The 20937-nt window shown below is 32.4% G+C and overlaps 1 protein-coding gene across 4 annotated transcripts in view; it reads left to right on the plus strand.

Moving 5' to 3' along the window:
* ABCD (ATP binding cassette subfamily D) overlaps positions 1-20937 on the plus strand; it is a 69774-nt gene that overhangs the window by 39867 nt on the left and 8970 nt on the right. The window contains exon 1 of one of the 4 annotated variants that reach the window (XM_076400095.1): positions 16650-16686. The exons of the other annotated variants lie outside the window; for them this stretch is intronic. The gene's annotated coding sequence lies outside the window, so the exon portion shown is untranslated. Of the gene's footprint in view, positions 1-16649; positions 16687-20937 lie in introns of those variants that run through there. 4 annotated transcript variants of the gene reach the window in all.

Genomic DNA, 20937 nt, shown 5'->3' on the forward strand with positions numbered 1-20937 from the left:
ATTTAGTTGATATTGCTGATGATTATCATTGTAATGAAGAGAAAGGCGATAGAAAAAAATTGTTGAAAAATGCCAAATTTTACAAATGTTGCAAACATTCTCGTAATTTTTTTTCTTTTTCCAGAACTGAAATTACCAGTTTGTGATATCTATTTTTGTGTCCAAAGAAGACATGTAGACTTATGGACATTATCGAAAATGAGTATGTTCTTGTGTAGCCATAAAATAGTCTTAGATATTACTAGAAAGTCGTCAATAATAGCAGTTAATAATAATAGACAGTACTTTTAGACTTTCTCATCCTTGGACAAAATGCAATCAGCTCATGTAATGAATTTGTCATTCCAATTCAGACGATTTTCCAATATTATTATGAATACTGAATATTTATTTGTGGCGCATTCACCATATTTTAATCATTTTATTTTCCATTGAAAATTTCGTCAATTCTTACTAAAATTTTACTTTATTTTGTTATTATTAATAAGAAACGATTTCTCGGATGATTCGAGTCGATATGTATTTGTAAACAAATATTTGTTATGATACTGTCACTGTATCAAACCAGTTTGGTCAGTTATTGGCAAAACCTTAGCGCATTGATATTTAGTAATATCTAGGTTTAATATTTAATTGGATTATATTGCAGGCGATTAAATTAAAAATAGACGTATAATATGTTATACAAGTGACTGAACATTGCGCTAGCATTAAGTGGATTTTTGAAATGTATAAGAAACTGAATTTTAAATAATTTCTTTAAGGGAAAACAGTATTAGGTGTGGTATTTATTTAGTAATATTTAATTTTATTCAGTAATATTTGCTTGGCCAATAAAATTTCAGCAGTATTTAATTTCTGTATCTCTTTTTCCTAGTGTACTGAACTTTGGTTAATCCTCTCTTAATGGTTTGCATTCAGGAGCTATTATTTTAGTGGAGATTCAACTATCAAATAATTGATCCAAGAATAAAACTGTATGGCCGATTGTGTAGCTTCTTCCGGAAAGGGATTCATTTCCAAAATTAAAAAATAACCTACGATTTGTCTTTATGATAAGTTAAATCTAGGTATATAACAAGGAGGATCAATCGGCTCTATCTCAGTCTCTGGTGAAATAATGTTTTTACATGTCACTGCTGTATTTTTTATTATATGCGCCTCTCTACACAACACCACACAAGATCAGATGGTTCGATTCTTTTGAATCTGTGCCCTGCTCTGGTGGTATCCAAAATTTGCAATACTCGAATATTCTCATGTAAATGGAGTCTTTCCTCATGCCTCCTTGCAATTCTCTTGATTTCTTGGCTGACTGTGGGTATCTGAAGATCTCAATGTAGGTAGTCAGTCCTGTAGTATTTGGTTTTTTACAATTGTATTTTGTTTATGTTACTCTTTGCAGAACATCCCCATAGTTGAACTCCGTATGTCCATATAGGTTTCAGTATGTGCTTATATAATAGGAATTTATTATGTATTGATAATTGTGATTTTCTTCCAATTAGCTAATACATTTTTCTATATTTCAATTCCAGTTCTTTTCTTTTCTTCTTTATATGTTCCTTCCAGCGAAGTTTTGCATCAATATTCATTGCGAGGTATTTAGCGTTGTTGCTATATGGAATGATAGTATTATTTAATGTTATTGGTGCTTGTACGGTCTGATTGTAGGGAAATGCACATGCACAGATTTACTATCGTTAATTTTTTATTTTCCAAGCTTGTGTCCAATTATTAATATTGTCACGTGGCTTTTGTAATTTTCGCGTGGCTTCTTCACTATTGTTTCCGACAGCTATAATCGCAGTATCATCAGCAAATGTAGCCATCGTAATATTCTCCATTTGTGGTATATCACAAGTGTAGAGTAGATAAAGCATTGGCCCCAGTACACTTCCTTGTGCTACATCTGCTTTAGCTTCTTTTATTGTAGAGTAAGCTTCTTCTTGTTTAACTCTGGCTGTAATGTACGATTTTAGTAGTTCGGTTTGTTGTTTTACTAACATTTTCTGTCGTGTATGAACAAGGCCTTCATGTCAAACATTATCGAAGGATTGTGCAACATCTAAGAATATGGCTGAGCATAGTTTTTTACTTTCGTAGGCTTTTTCAATAACATGTGTTATTCTGTGGACCTGGTCAATTGTTGAATGCTTGTTAATAAACCCAAACTAGTGTGTTAGTATTAGGTTTTTTCTCTCTGTGATGATATTTTATGGCACGACATCTACATATCGGACGTCGCGAAAAATATACCCAAAATATCCCATAAAGTTAAATCTCTATTTCTCTATGAATAAAATTAAGAGCAGGTAGATATGTGACTTATATTATGACTTTGTATCAAATATTTTTCGTAAACATTTACATAACAACTGGGAACAAATAATAATCGGTAGGACTAGATCTGGTCAGTAAGAGACCCGAGCAAATCATTTCTTGTAATTTTACCGCAATCTAACTTCGACTCTAACAGTAATTCTCTGAAATTTTATTCTATTTCGAAATTATCATCCGGGTTTTTTCTATTACGTCAAAAACTTTACCGAAATGATAAATTAGAATAAAGGTTGTGATAAATAAAGTAGTTCGATCAAAACTATTTTCACACTGATGGTTTATGTATTTTCATCACGTTCCATGACTCGTAGTGAATTTTAAAATGTTCTAGCGGATGTCAGATAGTAATAATAACCTAGTTTACTACTGGGACTAGCGTTAACTTACAATATTTGCCAGTTCGATTTTATTCACAATACATGGATATTGATTTTTTATACCCATATTTCTTATATTAATTGTTTATTCGTAACGTTTTTCAATAGATGGCGCAACCAACACGGAATTCTCTTACAACTCCCGACAGTACAAATGTAATTTCCTGGTATTCTAAATAACATTTTTCTTAAACCTGATTTTTCAAAACAAAAAATCAAGATGATAAATTATAAGTTAAAAACAAACAAAATTATGACGAGCGATAACTATCAATTGTAATGGAAGCATGATCAAGGCTAGCGTTGAAGGAAATATTCTATATGAGTAAAAATGTGAAGAATTTAAAAAACTGAAACACCGAAATCGTTACTTCTACTTATCAATAATTATCAGAACCAAAGCACATGAATTTATATATTGTACAAGTGTTTCTCTGAACTATAGCTTAAGTAGTCCAATTTTAATTTGAGGAAATATATAGTAATATATTTAACTGACATTCTTGTTTGTACATTGATGCAAGTACAACAGAACAATTGTAATAAATTAATTTGTAAATTAAGATTGTACTAACAGGTCAATTGAAAGTCCCCGACTTGACACATAGATGGCGCTACTAAAATTAAATCCGTATGTTTTTTAGCTAGCCCTAATCCTCAAAAGATGCGTGTATAGATTGGACAGCTGTCGGATCATTAGTTATTATTATATATAGTATATTATAGCATTTTGAGTGAAACAAATTTTGGTATTGTGAAAAAAAAATGGATAAAAAGGAATTTCGCGTGTTGATAAAAGATTGCTTTTTGAAGGGAAAAATACAGTTAAAGCAAAAACTTGGCTTGGTGCCGAGTTTCTAGACACTGCCCCAGGAAAATCACCATCAAAGATTGGTATGCTAAGTTTAGACGTGGTGAACGTGAAAACATTCCAAAAATCCACAAAATGATTTTGAATGACCGTAAATTGAAATTGAATGTAATAGCAGACACTCTAAAGATAGCAACCGAACGTGTACATCATATCATTCACGAATATTTGGGTATGAGAAAGCACTGTGCAAAGTGGGTGCCGCGCAAGCTTACTTTTGACTAAAAACAACAAGTTGATGATTCAGAGCAGTGTTTGAAGATGATCAAGCGTAATAAACGCGAGTTTTTGTGTCGATATGTGACAATGGATGAAACATGGCTCCATCATTTCACTCCGAAGTCCAATCGACCGTCATGCGAATGGACTGCACATCATGAACCCGCTCCAAAGCGTGGGAAAACGCAGCAGTCGGCTGGCAAGGTTATGGCGTCTGTATTTTGGGATGCGCATGGAATAATTTTCATTGACTACCTTGAGAAAGGAAGGGCTATCAACAGCGACTATTACATAGTGTTATTGGACCGTTTGAAGCATGAAATTACCGAGAAACGGCCGCATTTGAAGAAAAAGAAAGTGCTGCTTCACCCAGATAATGCACCGTGTGAAAAATCCATGAATTGGGCTTCGAATTGTTTCCTCATCCACTGTATTCTCCAGATCTGGCCCCAGCGACTATCTCCTCTTCTCAGATCTCAATCTCAATCTCATAAAATGAAGAGGTGATTTTTCTCTTTTAAAGTAAAGCATACATCGTACTACAAAAATGGTATCGAAAGGGAATTGAAGGCAATTATGTGGAATAAAAAAAAATTGCCAAAAAAGTTTGTTCTACTGTGGTAGGCCGGGGACTTTTCAATTAACCTGTTAAGTATATCTAATCTAAGATGTAATAGTTAATGTCACTAACTTGTCGTTGAGACTCTCGTGTTATACTTGAAGGCTTTATCTACGCCTAGAAATATAGCTGAATAAATTTCTTTTTTTAATAAATTTTGGACATACAAAAACAATTTTAATGGTCTATAAACTTCACAAAAATATGTGGCTGAAGGACACAAACAGATAATCTATGATTGTGTATTTGCCAAGTCACTTAGTATATGACAACGTCAACACAAACAACAGCAGGTCAATAAGAACCACCAATCAGATATTTTAAGAAAACAATCACGTACCCAGCTCATCGATCGTATTGATCTTGACCCTGTATACCACATGTGGCATTCAAACCTCCATAGGTGGAATATAAATTAATCATTTAGCATTTGACCAATGCAATCAGCTTTAAATATACCATCGTTCTGCCATTAATATCTGAATAATTGCAAACATTCGGAACTACCGACAGGGATTTTAGAGTTAAGTCTAATTACGTTACAAGGATGACTAGATTCAAGGAAACAAAACGTGTTTTAGATCCCCCCAAGCTACGTTCAGATTATGAAAAAATCGAAATTTATTATTAATTAACTAGTCGAATTTGTTGATATGTTAATTTTATTATCATGTAGAAGAAAAAATGTTCTTAGTACATTGAAAATGTCTACATTTGTACCGAATAAATTGCATTTGCAGGAAGTTTTACTGTTTTACTTCAGTTTAAAGAAAAAGGTGGCTAAACATCATCGAATTCTCTGTGATGCTTACATCATGTACTGTGAACATGAATCGATTTCAGCATGTGAATACTGGTTTCGAGGTTTTAAAAGTGGTGATTCTTGACACCGAGGACTGGCTGTTCTTGACAACCAAAAAAAAATAAGGGTGACGTTTTAAGGACATTACTCGATGAAGTTTTGACTGAGGAACTTCACTTCACAGGCTCAAAAGATACATTGCCCTATCGAAATGGAATTCGTACATTGCCTGGAAAATGGAAAAAATTATCACTAAATAATACTTGAAATTGAATAAAATGCAATAAAACTTCGAATAAAAAAAATCCTTTAAAACTAATTTATAGGCAATTATAACAATTTATGATTATATTACTTTGTCAACTTCACGACTGTTTAAAAGTGGCTATTTTGATATAAATGACCAAGGATGGCATGGAGGAATAAGAATCGTCGAAGGCACTGAACTGTGATACGTATTGGACGAAAACCCCGATCAAAGTATCAAAGAGTTTTTAGAAAGCTTAGGAGCTGAAAGTCTTACTACAAATATCTACCGGTGTTAATATGCCTTCTGATTACGAACAAACAATTTGGTTTCCGTGGCAAACATTCAAGCCTCATCAAGCTACTCACGTCAAAGCAACCATCCATCAGGTACTTATAAAAGGTCACAAAGCTGGAGCCATCTTTCTAGATGTTTCTAAAGCTTCAAGTAAAGATCGGCGACGCAGTCTCCTCGAAAACAAATCTCCGCAGAAGTCCTGTAAGGTGCTCCACTAGCATCAGCCCTGTTCAACCTTTACATGGCTGATTTCCCACTTCACAAACCCATTCCCTTTCACACACATCATTTAATGCAGATGGCACAGCTTTCTTCACCACCGGTTACAGTCCCGCCGCCATCCGCGACTGGCTCCAAGTCCAACCCAGCCAGACAAATGTGTGGTACAAATTCTGGCGACTGCAGATTAACCCGAGCAAAACTCAGGCTATTCCGTTTCACAGCAAGAAGGAGTTCCGTGCATATCGCCTCCAAATCGAAAAATTCCCTATCCCCTGGCACCAGACAGTATCATACCTCGCTCTCCCAGAAAGCAACTCTGTATAAGATGCTAGTCCGTTCAGTTTGCCTCTACGGAATACAGATGTGGTACAGGTACGTCTCTGAGAGACAACTTGCGCTACTCCAAGTGTTCCATTTCAAAAAAATCAGCGTTCTACTGTAAGATTTTTCAGATTAAAATGGTATGGTATCGTATTAGTTATTAATCACTACATAGTATAAAACAAAGTCACCTTTTCTGTCCCTATATCCCTATGTGCGCTTAAATCTTTAAAACTACGCAACGGATTTTGATGCGGTTTTTTTTCAATAGATAGAGTGATTCAAGAAGAAGGTTTATATGTATAATACATGCATAATATACTAAGGCAACATTGCTAATTTTAGAGGTTTCTAACGTGATGTCGTAAATTAACCTATTTTTTTAGGCTTATTTAGCAATTAGCAAAAACGCTGCCTAACCCTACGAGTTAGATCAAATTAATGTACTACAGTATTGTACACCATAAAAAGGTCTACAAAAAAGTCCGGGATGGTATATGTTTATCTTTTAGGGATAACCCACATTAACCATTTTTATTGTTTACTTTTTACGTGAGAAAATGGCTTATTTACGAAGCTATTTTAAGCAATACGGCATTAATCCTTATCGAATTAAGTACCTTAAATACAGTGTGCAATTAATATAGATCAATATGGTTCCTTACAGCATGTAAATTAAACAAATATTTTCGGAGATATTACAAATTTAAAATTTGCGTTTAAAAATGTGTAATGTAATAAAAATTGTATGAATTTAGATATTCTAAAGATAGCAGGAAATCTTCATAGTAAGTATAGGGAAAGAGGAATTGTTTTACTCCAAATTTAATGCGTGCAGGCCAAGGGCAGTAATGAATGAACCAAAAATACTGGATCGATTTTAATCATGTTTTCATTGAGTGACATAGGCATATATATTTTATGCCCGTGCAAAGTCGGAGCGGGCCGCTATGTTTTTATATACAACGTTCATATTTTTTCTGTAGTGTATTTAATTTAGTATCAGCATTGCACCCGTGCGAAGCCGGGGCGGGTCGCTAGTATATAATAAAACTGTTACAGCAGATCATTAAAAACAACAAAGGACATAAAGATTTATAATTATAATTCACAAACATTAATTTGAATTAATTTAAATTTATCTTTCAATTTTAAATTATATCATTTTTATTATATGAAACAACATAATATCAGATCATTATCAAAGTCCTTAATAAAGTTTAAAGTCTGCTGAACATAGAAATCATACGATCATAAAAAGGAACATTAAGTATACATAAGTACATCACTACATAGTATAAAACAAAGTCGCCTTTTCTGTCCCTATATCCCTATGTGCGCTTAAATCTTTAAAACTACGCAACGGATTTTGATGCGGTTTTTTTCAATAGATAGAGTGATTCAAGAGGAAGGTTTATATGTATAATACATGCATAATATACTAAGGCAACATTGCTAATTTTAGAGGTTTCTAACGTAATGTCGTAAATTAACCTATTTTTTAGGCTTATTTAGCAATTAGCAAAAACGCTGCCTAACCCTACGAGTTAGATCAAATTAATGTACTACAGTATTGTACACCATAAAAAGTCTACAAAAAAGTCCGCGATGGTATATGTTTATCTTTTAGGGATAACCCACATTAACCATTTTTATTGTTTACTTTTTACGTGAGAAAATGGCTTATTTACGAAGCTATTTTAAGCAATACGGCATTAATCTTTATCGAATTAAGTACCTTAAATACAGTGTGCAATTAATATAAATCAATATGGTTCCTTACAGCATGTAAATTAAACAAATATTTTCGGAGATATTACAAATTTAAAATTTGCGTTTAAAAATGTGTAATGTAATAAAAATTGTATGAATTTAGATATTCTAAAGATAGCAGGAAATCTTCATAGTAAGTATAGGGAAAGAGGAATTGTTTTACTCCAAATTTAATGCGTGCAGGCCAAGGGCAGTAATGAATGAACCAAAAATACTGGATCAATTTTAATCATGTTTTCATTGAGTGACATAGGCATATATATTTTATGCCCGTGCAAAGTCGGAGCGGGCCGCTATGTTTTTATATACAACGTTCATATTTTTTCTGTAGTGTATTTAATTTAGTATCAGCATTGCACCCGTGCGAAGCCGGGGCGGGTCGCTAGTATATAATAAAACTGTTACAGCAGATCATTAAAAACAACAAAGGACATAAAGATTTATAATTATAATTCACAAACATTAATTTGAATTAATTTAAATTTATCTCTCAATTTTAAATTATATCATTTTTCTTATATGAAACAACATAATATCAGATCATTATCAAAGTCCTTAATAAAGTTTAAAGTCTGCTGAACATAGAAATCATACGATCGTAAAAAGGAACATTAAGTACATATATATATACATTTACTTATAAGCGAATTAACATGAAATTTAATAATTTTAAGCAGTTGTAAAGCCCATAATTTTTTTAAACAATTTTTATGTCGTTGGCACATTAGTTTTTTTCTTTAGTAGAATAATTACTTAATCATAAAATATTTTATTACGGTTTTTAATAGCTTTATATGAAATAAATTGTTGCTGATGTGATAGAATCTGCTTATATCTGCTTTGCTTCTGCGTCTAGGAGTCTACAAGAAAGATATATCCACACGTGCATTTCATTAAAATAAATGTCATTTTTAATTGTTTCTAGATAAATATTTGATTGGATATTGGAGCTATTTTTCTTTGACATCTAGCATATTATTGAGTTTATTCTAAATGCTTTCTGAACTTGTTAATAAAATTTAAAAAAAAAATTATTAAATAACTGTATATACCTTGAAATCTTAATATTTGAATATATAAATTTTAGTTTTGATGTTTTTTTATTTGACATGGTTATCCTTAAATGGTCGTACATATAAATTGGTATAATGTAATATATTCAAAGTTTATTCAAATAATTCTTCCTCTTCGGAAGCTCAATTTTTTACGCAACAGGTGAAAAATGTTGATATTGATACGTTTGCGTGAAATATTGAATACAAACTGTCCGTATAGAAGAAACAATGATATTGAATTGTTCTGCGACATGATGACTTGAATCTAGTGAAAATCTATGAAAAACCCTGTTTTGCCCGCCATTTTCACCCAACGTTGCCTTTTTCAACTGAAAAAAGCAGATTGTTATATTATATTTGAATAATTTATCATAATTTAGTGAAAGTATTAGGTGCTTATATGTAGCTTGATCAGGGAAATCTATTGATGAAAAATTATCAATATAAACAAACTGTTCTATTCGATGGTTTTAACATTCATTATATTTGATTTGAAGAAATCTGCTGCCGAAGCTCATAAAACAGCTTTTAAAACCTTATGGTGATGCTGATCCTATGATGTTCAAATGTATGGCTTTGGTCTCAGCAGTTTAAAAGTTGCGATTTTCGGTATCAGTGACGCAGAACCATTTCGAAGCCCAAAAAAGTTCGAAGACAACGAATGACAACTGACTTGTTGGACTCAAAAACTTGAAAACCCAGGTCAAATTGTCATATTGATAGAAAGATGGGGGAAAGTTATAGAAAACGATGAAAAATAGTTTATATAATACATATTGTACCGATTTTTTACGATACATTGCCCTTTGATTTTGAATAAATGGTCAGAGTACTAATAAAAATTGCTACTAATAAAAATAGTATTGACAAGAAAGAGTATATTTCATAATAATCGATATTGAATCTAAAGTAGTCTCGACGAAACATTTTTACCAGATAGATTCAGGCGTTTATCGAGTATATTAAAAGACCAATTGCCATCTACTTGAGATTTGAAATACCTGTTTACCTGAATAACATTAATTCTTAATGTCATTTACCATATTTTATAAGTTACGTACCAATATAAATATATATATAACATATTGTTGGGCATAACAAGTAATTTAAACACCTTGTTAGGCAATATTTTTAAATAAATTTTTTCTTGGGTATATCCAACATTATTATTTTAATTTTTGATTTATAAATTGTTTACAGTTCAAAGATTGAAATATTCTCTAGTTTTTTTTTATCAAAAATGATTTATTTTAAGTTTGCCCATGACATTTCTTTATTATCTAGTATCAAATCTGTTATAAGGAGGAATTTTATGTACATACTGTAAAGTAATGTAATTGCATACTAGATTGTTCAAAAGATTTTGTCGCTTGAATGAATAACATGCGAAAGGTGTTGTAGCGACTTTGATGCATGTCGAATTTTACATCGTGGAATAAGGGTCTACAAAATACCGAGAAATATAATCCCAGATGTTGAACACGGGCGGGGTGCCCGCAGCGCCAACAAGAACCCGACAACGAATAGTTGGCGGCAACCCCGAGACGTTTATCTGGGATGTTATTGAAGGGTATTTCGGTCATTCAGTGCTCAACCCTCGTTTGGTTTAGACGTGCCACCATCGACTGCCCAAGCCTCGTCAACAGGTAACTCCGCTGCCATCCTTTTTATCATTTGTATTTTTCACATTTTTTTATATTGTCAATAAATAACGGTCACATCATGTAAACACCACTGTTTCATTTCGTTTTACCTCCATTCACTGAGCCACATCATTTACCCTAAAGTGTAATAAATCTGGTAAATGAGTGAATTACGAATGTTACTAATTTTTATGATCATATAGTCCGAAAAGTGCAGTTTTTCGTTGGTTTTTGGCCTCAAAATTGCTTGGAAACCACATAGGGAGGTTCAAACCATCCATTGTGTTCTTGTTTCAACTGTAGGTAATACAAAAGGAAACTAGCTTTGATTTTTTTCAAATTTTGAAATATTTTATATTGACTTCATACTTACTAGCCACTTTTTTTTTTCTACCCTTAATGGTTATATCCTGTTTAAAATATATTATTCTAAATCTTGCTCTATGGTCTATATTAGTCTATTCATCAGATAGGACAGCAGTAAATGTTTTAATCTACACCCTTCACCGTTATCATTCACATTTAGACAAGTACATTAGGGTGCACTAATATTCTTTCGAAGTACTTAACACTTGATTTATACCCATTATGGGTTGTACAGAGATATAGCGCTGTATCAATTCACCAAAAATGTGGTACTGAGCATGGACAATAACAGGCAATACTTTGTTTTGGAACTATTGAATGTTGGCTATATTAGATTTACTAGAAGTACTTCATAGTTGGATCCCGTAGGACCAAACAGGCGTAAGCATTGATTTGTATAGCAGTTATCAGCATACAGTTATCGAATATACTTCGATTTGCCAATATTCGACAAGCCAGCACGTTTGGTTTAGTTTTAGTTCAGGTAGTTTTCGTTTAGCAAGTATGTATATAAGTATATATCTACTTCTTCGTCTACATATATTATCACAGTAGTTTTTATCATCGACAGATCAACATTATACACGGTAAAATACACTGCATTGTAAAATTTCTGGATATATTAATTGTAGTTCAGTGATGGGCACATCACCTTGTTTTGTAACTGTCGATGTGAACTGTTTATCTGTAAGTTAATATTTTAACAGCTGATTGTGAGGATGAAGGAGAAGATCTTTTAGTTAAACCTACAGCCCTGCGTGCCATACTTTTTCATATTTAATGTGTAATCGTCCTGTATGTCTACAATGTTCCATATGAATATTTTTTGGAAATAGTGCTTATTGAATACTGTTCTATCATCTTGTTTAATATCCTCCTTACCACTTTCTGTTTCACAGCTTCAACAACCTATGAGTACTAAAGGAATGAGGAACGGAATTCTATGAGGAGCTCAATGAACTAAAACATCATTGGCCAAATTATGATTTACTCGTCGATTTTTTTTTGGTTCTTGGCAAATTTTGACTGGCGCTTGTTAAGATGATAAAGGAAAAACCACAAATCTTGATACTTTTATAGAAAGCAAATCGTACCTTTTTACAATTATACTATCTATCTCAAATTTAGGACGTAGGAATATGTATGTTGTCGAACTAACATTTAACCACATCCTTGTAAATTGATAATAAATTTCATTATTTGATATCATAAATTAAAACTAATAAGATGACGAAGAAATAAAATCTGGTTTTTTAAACCTTTTCAAGGGGAATGTATTCATATACATTTCAAACGCTTTAATCGATTAACGTTTTTGCGATTTTTTTAAATAATTCCGTCACTGTAGATTTCTTGACGAAGAACTCAACCAAGTAGTTTTAGAAAACCGCTTTTCAAGTCAGCTTTGCCCAATTAACAAAATTTTACAGAGACAATGCAAAAATCAAAATTGTAACATTTTACTAATAATTCATACCTCATACAGTTATTTTCGAATTGACGGTCGCTAATTTTCTGTACTAAATATTCCCTCAGTAAAATTTTGTAATTATATAATTAACTCGTATAAAAATTACTTCCTAACCACAACTCTTGTAAATAATAACATATAGCTGTAAAATATGTCAAGTTAGTTTAGAATAAATGGGCATCAGCATTAGTTGGCCAATCAACACGCATGCTGGGCTCCTTTTACTATCATCTCAAAAAGCGCTGTAGTGGCTTCTATTATTGAGGGTACCCTGAACCTTTGAATTATCCATCAGAATCTGGTCTCAGAACATTATATCTGTACAATTAATAAATATAACGCTTGTTTTCAAATGACGCCTGTCTGAACAAAAGAAATAAACACTAAAAAAATAATTAAAAGTGAATTTCAAGTTTAGAATACTAGAAGTAATACTTAATATATAATAGGTCAATCCTAGTCCCTTCAAGGGTGATACACTGATTATAGTGATCCCCTAACTTTTCGATACCATTTTTGTAGCACGATTTGTCCTTTGCTTCTTCACCTCTTAACTCAACGAAAATTTCTTCCCAGCGAACGTTCTTTTAAGATCTGAGAACAGGAAATAGTCGCTGGGGGCCAGATCTGGAGAATACGGTGGATGAGAAAGCAATTCGAAGCACAATTAATGGATTTGGCACGGTCTTGGTGAAACAGCACTTTCTGTTTCTCCAAATGCGGCTGTTTTTCAGCGATTTCGTCCTTCAAACAAGGTAGTCAATGAAAATTATTCCATGCGCATCCCAAAATACAGGCGCCATAACCTTACCAGCCGACTGTTGCGTTTTCCCAGGCTTTGGAACGGGTTTATCGTATGCAGTCCACTCGGATGGACTTCGGAGAGAAATGATGGAGCCATATTTCATCCATTGTCACATATCGACGCAAAAATTCGGCTTTATTAGGCCTGATCATCTTCAAACACTGCTCCCAATCATCAATTCGTCGTCGTTTTTGGTCAAAATTGAACTCGCGCGGATTTTATTCATATTTTACACCAATATTCCATACTCAATATTTATCCTGTGTGCCGCAAAGCAGGCTGGTATCAACTAGTATAACATTTTGTTTTCCTTCCGGTTCATTAAAAATAAAGTATCTTCAAAACAAATGTATTGATGAAACAATCACCCGCATAATTCCAACCAATTAATACAATTATCATTCCAGTTTCTATGAATAATTATGTATACGTTATACAGTTTTAAAGATTTTTTATGGAATAACCAGGAAAATATATAGAATTAATTGGGTTCATTAATTATTTGTAATTAAACCGGAAAAACAATATATTTTAATATGTATATATTTGAATCAGTAAAAAATAGTTGGAATTAATGCTGATACCATAGTAATTAATGTGTTAGTTTGTTCAATAGCAACGAATGCGTCATATTCCGATTAATTTTGTTCTATCTACTTAAATATCCGAACAATTTTTTTATTACCATTTTTACTAGTGTACAGGTTGATCGGCCAAGGATACTAGATTATTATGTAGCGACCTTGAGGCATGTCGAATTTTACATCGTGGAATAACGGTCTACAAAATACCCAGAAATATAATCCCAGATGTTGAACACGGGCGGGGTGCCAGCAGCGCCAACTAGAACCCGATAACGAATAGCTAACGTTTATCTGGGATGTTATTGAAGGGTATTTCGACTCATTCAGTGCTGAACCCTCGTTTGGTTTAAACGTGCCACCATCGACTGCCCAAGCCTAGTGACCAGGTAACACCGCTCCCATCCGTTTTATCTATTTTGTATTTTCCACCTTTTTATATTACTTCAATGAATAACGGTCACATGATGTAAACACCACTGTTTCATTTCGTTTTACCTACATTCACCGAGCCACATCATTTACCCTAAAATTAAATTTACTGACGATTTTCCAATTTATGGATAATAATGAAAATGGGCCAGAAGCCAGAGAGAGCCAAATCTGGCGAATAAGCTAGTTATTGGAGCATTTCATACTTGAATTAGCTATATTTTTTGATGTCTACGAGTAGGTCCGTTCTTTTAATGAAATAATTATTCTTTTGTTATAAAAACTGAGGTAAATTACAGGTAATCCTCGAATAAAATTCCTCTTGCATTAGAAAAACTGAACCTAAAATTTCCTTGAACAATTATTGAATTATTACGAAACCAAATTGTTCACTTATGAAGAAATGCTAAGGCAAGTTAAATACAATCAAACTGTTTTATTAATTTTATTTATTGTTTTCGTATTTTATAAAATGTTAGGAACTTATATCAGCCAGGATATTGTTGAGTAAAACAAAATGTTTCTGAAAACTTTTTAAACCCGTTTACTATTTGTCTTGGAATGCTATAATCATATTTGATATCTGGTTTCTGTTATTCACAATTTATCATGAATTATGAATTCTAAAACATATTTGCTTTTAAGTTACAATTTTTACTAACATTCCACTAGTAGGTGAAATTATCCTTTTTAACCGACTTCAAAAAAGGAGGAGTTTCTATGTTCGGCTGTATATATATATATATATGGACCGATTTTCTAAATTATTTTTTTATTCGAAAGAGTGCCCTTCCGAGGCGGTCCCTCAAATTAAAATAATAGTAAAATATGGTCCCTAAAATAATCACTGACTCTAGCGACTTCAACGTTTCTATACCATATTTGTAGTACGATTTGTCCTTTGCTTCAAAATAGGCTCCAGTTTCGCGCTTCCCTTTCCATGCTTCCCAGCGAGCATTCTTTTGAGATCTGAGAACAGGAAATAGTCGCTGGGGGCCAGATCTGGAGAATACGGTGGATGAGGAAATAATTCGAAGCACAATTCATGGATTTTTGACACGGTACATTGTCTTGGTGAAGCAGCACTTTCTTTTTCCTCTAATGCGGTCGTTTTTCAGCGATTTCGTCCTTCGAACGGTCCAATAACGCTATGTATTAGTCGCTGTTGATGGTCCTTCCTTTTTCAAGGTAGTGAATGAAAATTATTCTACGCGCATTCCAAAATACAGACGCCATAACCTTGCCAGGCGACTGTTGCGTTTTCCCACGCTTTGGAGCGGATTCATCGTATGCAGCCCACTCGGGTGACTGTCGATTGGACTTTGGAGTAAAATGATGGAGCCATGCATTGTCACATATCGACGCAAAAACTCGGGTTTATTAGGCCTGATCATCTTCAAACACTGCTCTGAATCATCAACCCGTCATTGTTTTTGGTCAAAAGTGACCTCGCGCGGCACCCACTTTGCACAGAGCTTTCTCATACCCAAATATTCGTGAATGATATGATGTACACGTTCAGTTGATTTCTTTAGAGTGTCTGCTATTTCATTCAATTTCAATTTACGGTCATTCAAAATCATTTTGTGGATTTTTAAAATGTTTTCGTCGGTAACAACCACTTTTGGGCGTCCACTGCGTTCACCGTCTTCAGTGCTCATTTTACCACGTCTACACTTAGCATACCAATCTTTGATGGTTGATTTTTCTGGGGTGGGGTCCAGAAACTCGGCATCAAGCCAAGTTTTTGCTTCAACTGTATTTTTTCCCTTTAAAAAGCAATATTTTATCAACACGCGAAATTCCTTTTTATCCATTTTTTTCACAATAATAAAAGTTGCTTCATTCAATATGCTATAATTCACAAACTAATGATCTGACAGCTGTCAAATTTATATACGCACCTGTTACTCTCAACCAAATTTCGTCAAGTTTCTCCACCATAACCTCAAAATAATCGATACTTTATCAGTTTCGCGATTGACAATGAACAAAGTCTATCCCGAAATGAAACCTTAATCATCGTAAATTAATTTGTTATCACGTCAGCCGAGCTTCATTTATTACAACAACAATTAATGTTGTTTATCTTGGAAATGCCGAGAGTACCAAGATCGTTTTTTTTTTAAATGTCTGAGACAAAAATAATTAAATATGCAATTGTCATTCTAAACTTTTGAAAGGCGATGGCAGACGTGTTTCGTTTTTCTTAGTTGGTCCTCTATGGGGTATGACAGTTTATGTAAGTTTAGTAATAGAATAATTTAGTCATATATGAACAAATGTACGAATCAGATTGTTTGTGTTGATTTGAATGTTGATTTTTGTGATGTACTCAGTGAAGTACTAATTACAGCTTTCAGTTATCTTGAATAAAGAAGCAATCATTTAATTTGATAAAACGTAACCATACAATAACCTTGGGATTTTCCTAATAGATGGTTTCTAGTCGATTATCTTTTGTAATACTTATTCAGTGAAGCCATACTAGAACGCTTTAAAAGTTACCACTCCATAGATCACTCTAGATGTAAATTATAGATACCTCATTTATATACTCCGTCAAAAGTCATTACGCTCTGAAAATGGAGATTCTATAGGATCATTTTCATTATAGTAAGCCAATAATTAAACTTTTTTTTAATTTTGTGGCTTATTATGAGAAATCGGTACAATATTTTTTATTAAACTACTTCGAAAAAGGAGGAGGTTCTATGTACGGCTGTATATATATATATATTTTTTTTTAAATATATGTTCGTCGATTTTTCCGTCAATTGTTGCCCGATTTTCAACATTCTTTTTTTATTCGAAGGAGTGCTCTTCCGAAGTCCTGTTGGAACCAAATCAGGATGTGTGTTGGGGGAGGGGGTGTGGAAATCGATGGAAACGCTCACATTTCAAAGGAACGTGCAAAATTATCTCATATTGTTTTTTTAAAATAATCAGATATTTGTGTATAATGTCATTGCTGAGCTGATGTGACGGAAAATTATTTTAAGCACTAACTATAACGTATAAGACCTCGTAGAAATATTGTAAACAACTTTTTCTATGGTGTAAGTGGTTGTAAGGTACATTTTGTTCCCAAACGGAGGTTGCGGGTACAATTCCTAGCAGGGACAATTGCTTTTTGTTGTTGTTTAGTTAGAACATTTATCAAATCAATCACTTCTTATTTTCAATCATTGTTTCTTTATTCCTATTTTTCCTCATATGGGCTGCACTTTCACTTGGCCTACCCATTGTAATATGAAATAAAATGAGTTGATATATTGAGTAAATATCTAACACTAAAAAGGGAAAAATAAAATATTTTTAACAAAAAAAATTGAACCGACTTGAAAAAATAAATAAGGAACTCACTAAAAATTAAAAAATAATCAAACTTAGATTTTTAACATAAAAAAAAAATACATTTTAAAATACTATATATGCATAATAATCGTTGTAATTAATAACTAAATAAAAATAATCAAAAACCTTATTTAACCTATCTACAATACGTATTTTATATTTTACTATATACAAAACTAGCGACCCGCCCCGGCTTCGCACGGGTGCAATGCTGATACTAAATTAAATACACTACAGAAAAAATATGAACGTTGTATATAAAAACATAGCGGCCCGCTCCGACTTCGCACGGGCATAAAATATATATGCCTATGTCACTCAATGAAAACATGATTAAAATCGATCCAGTATTTTTGGTTCATTCATTACTGCCCTTGGCCTGCACGCATTAAATTTGGAGTAAAACAATTCCTCTTCCCCTATACTTACTATGAAGATTTCCTGCTATCTTTGGAATATCTAAATTCATACAATTTTTATTACATTACACATTTTTAAACGCAAATTTTAAATTTGTAATATCTCCGAAAATATTTGTTTAATTTACATGCTGTAAGGAACCATATTGATCTATATTAATTACACACTGTATTTAAGGTACTTAATTCGATAAGGATTAATGCCGTATTGCTTAAAATAGCTTCGTAAATAAGCCTCACGTAAAATAATTTTCTCACGTAAAAAGTAAACAATAAAAATGGTTAATGTGGGTTATCCCTAAAAGATAAACATATACCATCGCGGACTTTTTTGTAGACCTTTTTATGGTGTACAATACTGTAGTACATTAATTTGATCTAACTCGTAGGGTTAGGCAGCGTTTTTGCTAATTGATAAATAAGCCTAAAAAAATAGGTTAATTTACGACATCACGTTAGAAACCTCTAAAATTAGCAATGTTGCCTTAGTATATTATGCATGTATTATACATATAAACCTTCCTCTTGAATCACTCTATCTATTGAAAAAAACCGCATCAAAATCCGTTGCGTAGTTTTAAAGATTTAAGCGCACATAGGGATATAGGGACAGAAAAGGCGACTTTGTTTTATACTATGTATTGATTTTGCTTAATACCTACCTAAACCTATTTATCTTTTTACAATATTATTTTAACTACTACCAACCCATCAGTTTAAAGTCTTTGTCTCTATATTTATAACAATTTATACTTACAACATAAAATTCTCATACAACTCTATATATATGTATTTATCTAAAAAATTATCATTTATATTTGTTTTCGATAGATAGATAAAATATAGAATTAAACAGGGCTATTTTAATATCCTTAAAATTAGTATTTAATAATAAACTAAGTTATATAATTGCTATGTTTATAAACATCAATGTTATTCGTATAAACACGTATCACAAATTCAAAGATTATTCTAATAATTTAGTTTAAAAAACGATTAAATCTATATTGGGAAAAATATTTTTTCAGAACGAAATTTACATATGTCGATAATTATTTAGAAATTAATATTATGCAAGACACAGCCTCCTTTATATTTTTATTAACATATTAATGTAAACATATAATCTACTAGATAATCGGTTTAATTTAAATTGCGTTAAAACAACTTACTAGACAGGATTTATCCGAAAATCTTCCATTTCAAAGGTCATCGGGGTCAACAGAATATTTATATATTAATTGTGATCTTGGCCTGTTAAACTTTTAACGAAAAATAATGCTGTATCGATATGTAGGTGGTTATTGGGCAATTTTAATTTGTTTAATCAAATTGATGTATTATTGCGCTAGAACAAAAGTTGTTTTGTACATACGTCATCTAAATTTGTGACGTCTAAACGCCGCAGTGTTGCCGCATCAACTCTGAGTTTTAGTTCAGTTGGGCTTTGACATGCAACAAAATTCTAATCTAAATAAAATAATTGAACAAAAATGTTATCAAATATAATTTATTTTAACATTATAGTACATCTAAAAAACTACATTTAATTATACAGTCGCGATAGTTTATAAGTTAGAGTTATAACCTCTTATCACTATTGATTTAGAATACCTCTGACAGCCGGACGACTAAGATGGCGTTGTGTCTCTTTTTAATCAGAATAAAATGACAAGGAAAATATTGTCTGATTCTGAAATGAATTTACAAATTGCGGCAGGCACTACATTAAACCTCTTGATGACGTATGTACATAAAAAATATGAATAAACTACATATGAATTTTTAATCGATATTTTTGACAAATTCGGGATGTTTTAATTCCCTTCAAATATTTACTCGTGTCATAATCTTGATGTTTATGACTGCTCACTTCCTTTTTTAAATAATTTGTCAAAAATAGATAATATTGGTTACATTTCGTACGTTGTTTTTCTAAATCATTCATATAACAGTTTGTTCGGTGAATTCGCTGAAATAAAACATAAATCCATAGAAATTAACTTATTTTTCAACGTTTTTCCTCAAAAAGTGGTGTGAAAATAGTTTTAAGTCAAGTGGAGCTCAATCGGGCAGATAATGGATCTCGCATGATTAGATGTGTGGAAAAAAATGTCGGTCAATCGTGTATGTTTTTCACATGGTTTTGTTTAATATTGGACAGTATTTGAACTACTTAAAATTAAAATACACAACTGAAATACAAATACGTAATTTAGTTCTTAAAAATGTAATTTGTAATTGGTATTTCAAATACCTGATGCCGAGATATTTTGTACATAGTATTTAAAATATATATGGTTTCAAAACACATTTAGCGATCCTATCAATGGCTGCGTTGGGTACAAACTAACGCTGGATAGCTTTTACAGCAATGTCCAGAAAAAATGTATTAAATGTACTGATTAATTTACAGTTAATTCATTAATACTGTTCTGTTGTACTTGCATTAATATACAATCAGTATTTATTTTCTAAATTTAAATGAAACCAAACTACTTAAGCTATTAAGAGTACACTTATACACTAAACAAGTACCTCTGGTTCGATTCGCTTCAATCTTCTGATTTACTACGTGTTGTCCAGCAGCTGTATTATTGCTTCACCATTGCTGTGATTTAGCGACCTTATTTCATGTTTTAAGACGAAATTTTGGATCACTTCGTGAATTCATTTGATTTCGAGGTCATCGAGCAGCTCTTCGTTGGTTACGTAGC

The sequence above is a fragment of the Rhynchophorus ferrugineus genome, unplaced genomic scaffold, assembly GCF_030347505.1.
Source record: "Rhynchophorus ferrugineus isolate W39M unplaced genomic scaffold, kcgeb_rfMv2 rfM3, whole genome shotgun sequence".
Lineage (NCBI taxonomy): Eukaryota > Metazoa > Arthropoda > Insecta > Coleoptera > Curculionidae > Rhynchophorus > Rhynchophorus ferrugineus.